Source organism: Benincasa hispida, chromosome 6 (assembly GCF_027475165.1).
Source record: "Benincasa hispida cultivar pf3 chromosome 6, pf3_genome.v1.1, whole genome shotgun sequence".
In the NCBI taxonomy this organism is placed as follows: Eukaryota; Viridiplantae; Streptophyta; class Magnoliopsida; order Cucurbitales; family Cucurbitaceae; genus Benincasa; species Benincasa hispida.
In genome coordinates this window covers 46825204-46834607 of record NC_143483.1, presented here as the reverse complement: position 1 = coordinate 46834607, position 9404 = coordinate 46825204, and positions in this window count along the sequence as shown.

Genomic DNA, 9404 nt, shown 5'->3' with positions numbered 1-9404 from the left:
CTAGAAGAATCGTACCTAAATTTCGAGATGTTATAGTTTAGTAGTGAACTTTTGAGTTTTTGTTTCAAATATTGCATTTACAATTTATCTCATAACCCGAATTATCCAATCCAAAATATAAAAGTTGGATAGGATAAGTGTTTTTTTCTAGAATTGATGATATTATTATATAATAACAATGAGAATCCCACAGTCCGGAATCAAGGCAACAGAGCAACAAAGCACAAGCAAGGCAACAATATGCAAACAAAGCTAACAAGATAAAATCAGAACATAACAAAACACAAATGTAAAAATAAAAACCCAAAAACACCAGGGAGAAAGCTAAAGAAGATAAACCAAAACCCTACAACTAGGGACAACGGCAAAATAGAGATCAACAGCAAGTACAAGAAGAATAAAAACAGTCGTAAACACTCTAGATAAGACCAAGAAGATCAACCCGTCAAAAAGCAACTCGATAACGAACCGTAGAGACCATATGGTAAAACAAAACATACACTAACCTCGGTCGACCTCCATGCAGCCGCTGATTACGCTCCGCCAGATGTAAGAGATGGAAGCACACCATAATACACGGAACAACTTACTACGCACCACTTTACCCGACCCCACTTGCCACAAACCAATTAACTCGACATCTCAAACTCGCCACCTAATGCGACGAACTCAACTAACGTAACACACCAACCACACCTCTCTCTCAAATCCACACTCGAAAAATAAATGATCCTGAGACTCTATACCTCCCCCACCCATAAGAACCCCTCTGACAACACACCCCGCTCCTCAACCAATCCTGTATACCCACCTTGTCTCTCACGGCTAACCATGCACATAAGGAGTGGCGCGGAATACTACCACCGCCCACAAAATACTAGCCCAAGACACCCTAGGACGGCGAGGACGCAAACTCTCCCATACACTACCGATAGAAAAACCAACCACTAGCACTCGACTCCCAAACCCAATAATCCTCCCTCACCCTAGGCCCCACTGTCTGAATAAGACCCCAGATCTCACGCAACTCTCAAGTCACTGTAGGCCACCTCCAACCTCCTTCACCATTTAAGAACTTTAACAACCGTGCCTCCAGACTACTCCCTGCATCATAAACCACTATAGACCCATATGAATCCAAAATTGCACCCCAACAACCAAGGATCCTACCAAACAAAACAAGACCATCCATCGTCGACCATCAAACGAACTAGATGCTTGAATCTATCTCTACAACGCAAAATAGCCCTCAAGCACCAAGACCTCTCAACCTCACTCTGAACATTTATTATAAAGAAAGAAATTTCATTTAATATGGTCGTTTTTTTCATATTTCGAACCAGAAAGAAAAAAAAATGCATTTATTTATTGAGATTTGTTCTTTTATTTAATTTAATTGAAGATAGAAAATGCATTTAATGAAATTTTTTTTTCTATTTTCGTTGGTTTCACACATTTTTTTTTTTTTTGCCCATTCATGGTTATTTAAATTATATCTCAAAACATTTTGTTGAATAATTGAAAATATTCTAACCAATATATGAAAAATATCACAGTATACAAATAATGCTTGACATAAATCACCATATAATGCATTTATTATGGTACATTTATTATGATTTTTTCCCTTTTCGATTATAGAGATAAAATGCATTTGATTTTTTTTTTTCATTTGGAGAGAGAAGATAACATTTAATATGATTTTATTTTTCAATTTGTTTTTCATGTTGATTTTGGTTATTATGTGAAATGTTCAATTATTTATTCACTTGTAAATGTATTATATTATGTTGTTTATTTTGAAACACCCTAAAAATATATTTGATATATACTCAAATATTCATGGTTATTTTTAAATGTACCTTAAAACATATGATATCTCCTCAAATATTCATGGTAATTTTTAAATATGTCTTATAACATAAATTTTAGATCATATATACAAACATGTATATATCACATATCATATATTCAAAATAGTCAAAAATCAACAAAAATATATTTACCACGGTATATAAATCACAGATGAACTTGATGTTCAACATAGAACATATATATAAGCACATATATCACAAAATAAGAGATTTAAATATAAAGATCATCATTATTTATATAAAAATAAAAATTATATATATCACAGTATATATATCATCATCATTTATATTAAACCCTCACCATCGACCAGATCTTCTTGCCTAGCTCCGTCGACTGGATATGCCCGAGTCTGCATTGGGTTTGCTCGCGCTCGGTGTCGGAAGCTTCGCCTTGCACCATGCTGTCTCACGTCGTCCGCCTGCAACCACGTTGTCGTCTACTCGTGCTCGTGCCGGAGATTCTTTCTTCCCACGTCGTCGTTTACTGCCTGCAACTCACACCGCCGGAAGGAGAAAAATAGGGAGATGAAAGGAAAAAAGAGAGATGAGGAAGAAATGAGTGTGAATTATGGGGGAGAGAATATATGAAATATATTATTGGGGAGATAGAATATATGCACGCGGAGAGAGAATATGCATGGAAAGAGAGAGAGTGTGCACGGGGGAGAGAGTATGCATGGAGGAGATATATATATATATATACAGGGGCTAAATTGTCAATAGTCATTGATATTAGTAAAAATAAGGAGGCCAATAAGTCTTATTTGTAAAAAATGAAATGTTTAAGACATTAATGTAATATGTGTCATTCTTTAGGCATTTTATGTAGAAATCCCAAAAAAATTAAGTTGGCCCAATCCAACTTGAATTGTATATATATCATTGTTTAAAGATTGATTATTTTGTATTGATTAATTTGTGAATTTTTAATATTTTTCTTTTATAATTTTCATGATATTTATTTTTGTTTAAAGACTGCAATAAATATCTTATATATTTAGTAGTTAGCATTTGAATTTTACGACATTTTAGTTATTAGTCATGTATTGTATATAATTTTACATATTTTTAATTAAAAATAACAAATATGTTATAATCCGATAACCCAATCCAACGGAGGCTTTATTTGGATCCTTTAGGTTGCCAACCCAACCAATCTGAATTTTCGGGTTGGTCTAAAAAAACCCTCAACCCGGTCCATGTACACGCCTACTTGCAACTTCACTATTAAATTTGAATTTTGTTTCAATTTGGTTTATAAATTTCATAATGTACCCTTTTAACACCCTTTCTTACTAAGTATTGACGGTAAAGAATTGTTTGTTCTGTGAACACTTGAATTATGCAGTGTAAGATGCTTTATTATCTGGATATTCCTATAAATCATAAGATGTCCTTACAAAAGGCATCTCAAAAGTTTTGAATGCCCTACTAGATAGGGATGGCAAAATTTTCTGCGGGATCGGGTCCTCGCGGGTCTCCGACCCGATCGGGGTGAGGAATCCCTGGTTTGACCGAGGAAGGGGTTAAACCGAGGATTTAAATCAGGTCTCTGGTCGGGGACAGGGAGGGGATCCCTGCCCCGAACTCGATCCCCGTCCCCGCCCTGATTTTTTTAAATTCTTTATATATATATATAATAATAATCATCATCATCATCATCATCATCATCATCATCATCATCATCATCATAATAATAATGATCATAATATATTACCAAAACAGTATGTTTCAGTTTTTTTTTTCTTTTTTAATTTTAAAAATCTAATATAATAATTTATTTTTTTATTAATTTATAATATAAAAAAAACACATTAAACAACTATATGTTACAATAATACTAATTTCCTATAAAAAATTTACAATTTCAATATAAATATTAAATTTAGTTAATTTTAAATAATAAAATAATAATAAACGATAATTTTTTTCCACGAGGATTCCCGACCCCGACTCTCTAAAATGGGGAATGGGGCAGGGACGGGGATTAAAAATTCCAATAGAGACAAGGATGTGGAGTGCATCTCCATCTCGCCCTCATTGTCATCCCTACTACTAGAGCATGGGCTTCTGGAATTGTCTTGTTAAAAGCATTATTATTTTATTTATTTACCCTTCATTATAGGACCTTTAATATTAATATTGGGAGTTCGAGGCTAGAGGTCAAACGTTGAGAACTTGACGAACAAAGAAAAACTTGGAAACAATATATAGGCCGAAACTTCAACCCTCGACAAGGGAAATCTCGCGAATCTCGCTTAAGTTGTCGAAGGTTGAAGTTTGGACACACATCCACCCTCGAGATTGCAGGTTTATTACTTTCCTTTTTCACTCATAGAGGAAATAAAGTAATGAGATGGTATACTATATGTATCTGTGTACTCGAGATGCTTCTAATAACCTATGCATTTTTTATAATTTCGAATTAGACGGAGGCTTGTGGGATTGACGTGAGGGGGTGGGGATGGCTATATTTATGGGAGCGAACTCCAGGCGATTATGAAGCGCATAGATACAAGTTATGCATTGGAATGAAAGACAATTCCGAATTAGCTTTGTCTACCAACAAAATTTTATATATTAGGTTGTCGAAGGTTGCACACATTTCGAAACTTCAAAGCGATTAAGGAGATAAGTGGACTGAAGCAGATTAAAGAGAGAGCGAGATTCAAAGCGAGAATGTTGGAGAGAGCGAGATTTAGTTTACATTGACTAATCTAACTAACATTGAACTTGGTAAAATGAAATGGTTGAATAATTGAAAAATGAGATTATTCAGGAATACACATTGAATGCTAAGATTACGCATTGAGTTTCTAGTAGTAGATCCATAATCAAAAAAGTGTTTGTGATTGTTCCAGAAGAAATGAAATCATTGATGGAAAAATAACAACAATAACAGAGAGAGCGAGATATCGAGAAAGAGCTAGAGTGAGAGAGCGAGAGCGAGATCTTAGAAGAAAGTGAGACTGAGAGAGCGAGAGTCTTCACTTTATTTAAACTTTCCATAGAAATATATATAAAAAAAGAGAAAAAAGAGCTAATAATCATACTATAATTGAATAATCATTAGACAATAAATTGAATATATTAGATTATTATACTATAATTGAATAATCATTAGACAACAAATTGAATACATTAGATTATTATACTATAATTGAATAATCATTAGACAATAAATTGAATAAATTGAATATATTAGATTATTATACTATAAATTGAATATATTAGATTATTATAATGTAAAACTTTATTGATTACAAAAAAAAAATGAATATATAGTAGATTATTATAAAAAAAATTGAATATACAATCAATTATAATAAAAAAAATTGAATATACAATCAAATGAATATATAATAAAAAAAATTTTATTTATTATTCAATCCCTAACTATCTGGAGCCCATCTTAGTAACGAAGGACACTTCCTTCGATTATGTCCTAACTGGTTACAAAATCCACATCGTTGTCGAGTGTCTAGTTCTGTCCAATCCATCTCGTTGTGATAACGTGAACTTTTCGGTCTACTAGGTCTTCTCAACAACAATGGATCAGGATGTAAGACGGGCATATTAGGGTGCGTGATCCAATAATCTTCATGCGGTACAAGTTGAAATTGAGGAGAGTAACATTCAGCATACGTTGACAATTTATAGTAGTCCTCGATAAAATCTTCGTAGTTCATGTTAAAATGCGAGCAAACGACCATAAAATGCGAGCATGGAATGTCGAATGCTTGCCACTTGTTACATGAACGGTACACTATCACTCTACAAAGACATATAAATGTACACTATCACTCTACAAATTGTCAGCGTATGTTGAATGTTACTCTCCTCAATCATCTGATCACAACCTTGGTCGAGAGATGGAGGCCCGAGATGCATACATTCCATATATCGGTTAGATAGTACATTATCACTCTACAAGACATAGAAGTATTGTTGGGGTTACCTGTTGACGGTGAGTCGGTCACCAGAGTGATGTACGATGACTGGTTAGAAGTTTGTCAAATGTACCTCGGTGCGACCCCACCTGCCGACAAGATTAAAGGATCGAGGTTAAGTTTAATATGGTTAGGAACACAATTTTGTAAGCTCACAGATGATATAGAGAGGAAACCGTCATAAGATATACGCGAGCATATATACTACAAATGATGGGTGGAAGTCTGTTTTCAGATAAATTAAGTCATTTTGTTCACTTGATGTTCCTGTCACTGTTAGCTAACCTCCATGATGCGGGGCAGTATTCGTGGGGTGGAGCATGCTTGGCATGGTTGTATAGACAACTATGTAAAGCAACAAGACCTGAGGTTCGAGAGATAGCTGGGCCTCTCATACTTTTGCAACTATGGGCTTGGGAGCGATTTCCAACAATGGCTCCACAACTACATCATGTTAATAACGCTCATTTAGTTGGACGAGCCTACGATTATTGGTTTGTTGTTTAAATTCAATTTAATTTTTATATCACTGATCTAGTTAATTTAAATTCTAAATTATCAATTTAAAAATTTAGGTGGAGAGACAAATTTTGTGTGACTAGGACAGCCACACATGTAGTCAACCAGTATAGATACATGTTTGATCTGCTTCAACCTGAACAAGTACATTACACTAAACCTAATTGATTATTTTATTCACATTTTTATTGTATTTGTCTTTAATATTCTCTAATATAATATTTTGTGTTTCAGGTTATTTGGGAGCCGTACAAAATTATTGTGCATACTTTGCCTAATTTTTGTACGAATGGTCAAAACATATGGCGGACGATGAGTCATCTCATATGTTTTCACATTGGTGAGTGACATCTTCCTGACAGGGTGATGAGACAACTCGGTTTTCAGTAGGATGTCCCATCGCCTTGTAATACTGAACCCGTACTGCATGATATTGACCTAAGGATTGGAGATTGGTCCAAAAAAGTTGCACATTTGGTAGTGCGATGGCACTATCATGCAAGGTTTATTGTAGTGGGGGTTTCTCTTGAATAGTTTGACACAGATGTCACTCCATAATATATTCATTGGTATAATAATATCACAAGGCGCTACATCACTCGTCCGGGAGCAGCTGTGGGTCATCTGGTAAATGAATAAATATTATCTATTTTTTAATTTAAATTTATTTTAAATATTGTCTAATTATTTTATAATTCACAGAGATCGAACAACAGTAGACCCCGTGAGATTGCGAATGATCCGAACCAAGTTCTTGCTATATGTAGTGACAACCAAAGCTATATGGAGGAAATTCATTATATGTACGATATACCTATTGTTCCTCCACCAGTTCCTAGACGTAGAGGACCTGCTCGAGAAGATGATGAGTTTGATGAGGTTGCACATAATGTGGAAGAGTTGCCCCCTATGACGCTGACGCAGAATCAAACTGATTATGTTAGTCCGATGATGATGATGTCAGCATTTGGTTCAGGACATTATGACTCAGAGGCTGGTCCTTCGTCTTCATACATGCATGGACATGGTCGGGGTCGTGGAGAGCATAATGAATATTTATATTATGAAGCGCCTGCAGAGGTACCAGAGCAACATCAAGAAGAACCCGAGCAACCTCAAGTTCGAAGTCGACGACGACAACCAGCTCGAAATCGACGACATCCGCCTCATGGGACACATTGATTTTTGTAATTATTTTTATATAAATGAGATATTTAATTTGTATTTTTTTTATTTTCATGAGTTATTTTTTTTTAATTTATTATTTTTAGAGTTTAAATAAAATAATAAAATATTTTTAGAAATTGTGTTTTATAAAATGGAAAATTAAAAAAAAAAATTAGAAAGAAGAATGTGGAATGTGTAATAATTAAAAAGAAAAAAAAGGGAAAAATTGTGTACAGTATTCTCGTTCTCTATCAAAATCTCGCTATTTCGCTCTCGCTCTCGCTCTCGTCAAAATCTCGCTCTCTCTCATATCTCGCTCTCGAATTTGATTGGGAAGTTCAGTGGTTAGAAGGAGATTCATTAGCTCGTTATTTAGTCAGACTTGCTGAAATGACAGAATCTGTAAAAATTATTCAACAAGTTTTGGAAGGAATTCTAGGGGACCTTATGAAGATTTAGAAATACTATCTTTTGATAGAGGAAGGTCTCCGGAATGATAATTAAACAGACTCGATAATAATGTTAGGAAGGGCAAGGTTGAGAGTTCAAAGTTCGACGTACAAATGAAAGGAAGGTCGAGGGTTCAAAATTCAACCTATGTCTATTTTATTTGTTTAAAATTTAAAAATTTAAGTATATTAGTATTCTTTAAGTTTAAAATTTAAAAATATTATTTTTTAATTCTAAAAGTTTATTTGATGTCTATTTTATTTGTTTTATCGTTTTTAGTTTTAAAAAAACAATTACTACTTTTTAAAATAAAACCACGATTAATTTTTATTGGATATTGTTAATATTATTTTAACTTTAATTAAGAAAAACCCGTTATCATTATTTAGGCAAGTTTAAAGGGTTTTTTTTTTTTTTTTTTTTAATTATACAAAGAACAAAAATTCTCAAATATACCACTTTTTCTATTAAAGATGAAATAAATGTGATATTATGTCAAAATAACTCTTCTTTATTTTGCATTTAGTCAAAAATACATATGCATGAAACTATATATAAACATAATGACATAAGATTTAGAAAGACTCCCAATTAATTTGAAAAAAAAAATTATAATCACGTTTTTGTTAATTACATGACTTAACAAATGCAATGATATATGCAACATTTACAAAATTAAAATAAATAAATGTGAACAGAAATTTGAGACGTACCATGAACGATTAATTTGCCATAAAAGAAAAATAAGTAAAAAACAAACAAACAAAAGCATGAGACTATAAATAGAGAGATAATGCACGATGCCTTCTATTCTAATAGATCATTATTTATTTATTCTTTTATATTTATTACATCAATTCATATTTCACACATTTAATAATTAAAAAAATAATGGCATAATGTCTTTCACACATAAATTCAATTTCCCAATATATATACATACATACATATATATATATATACACATACACATACATATATATATATACACACACATATATAAAAGAGACCTTTAATGTATTTGACAAAAAAAAAGAGCAAAAACTGCCCAAATATAATTTATTGGTACAATCCAATGCGACAACGTAATTTAAGATTTAAAATAAGTTGTCAGTAAAAAAATTATAAGGTTGGGATATATCTTGAATCAAACACTTTGACGCAATTACCATTGTCATTACCACAAAGAGAAATTAATGATGTTTGTTTGACAATGTGTCTACAAATGCACAACTATTTATATTATAGACAATGAAAAATTGTGTTATAATGGACCATCGTCATCATCATATGGAATTGGAAAATATTCAAAGTTATTATTATTATTATTATTATTTGTTTGTTAAAACTCTTCATATTCACCTTAAAATTCATTAATATCTAATGCAAAATGTGAGGGTGAAATTAAACCTAGTTAACTTAATTAAATCTAAGGTTTGGGCAA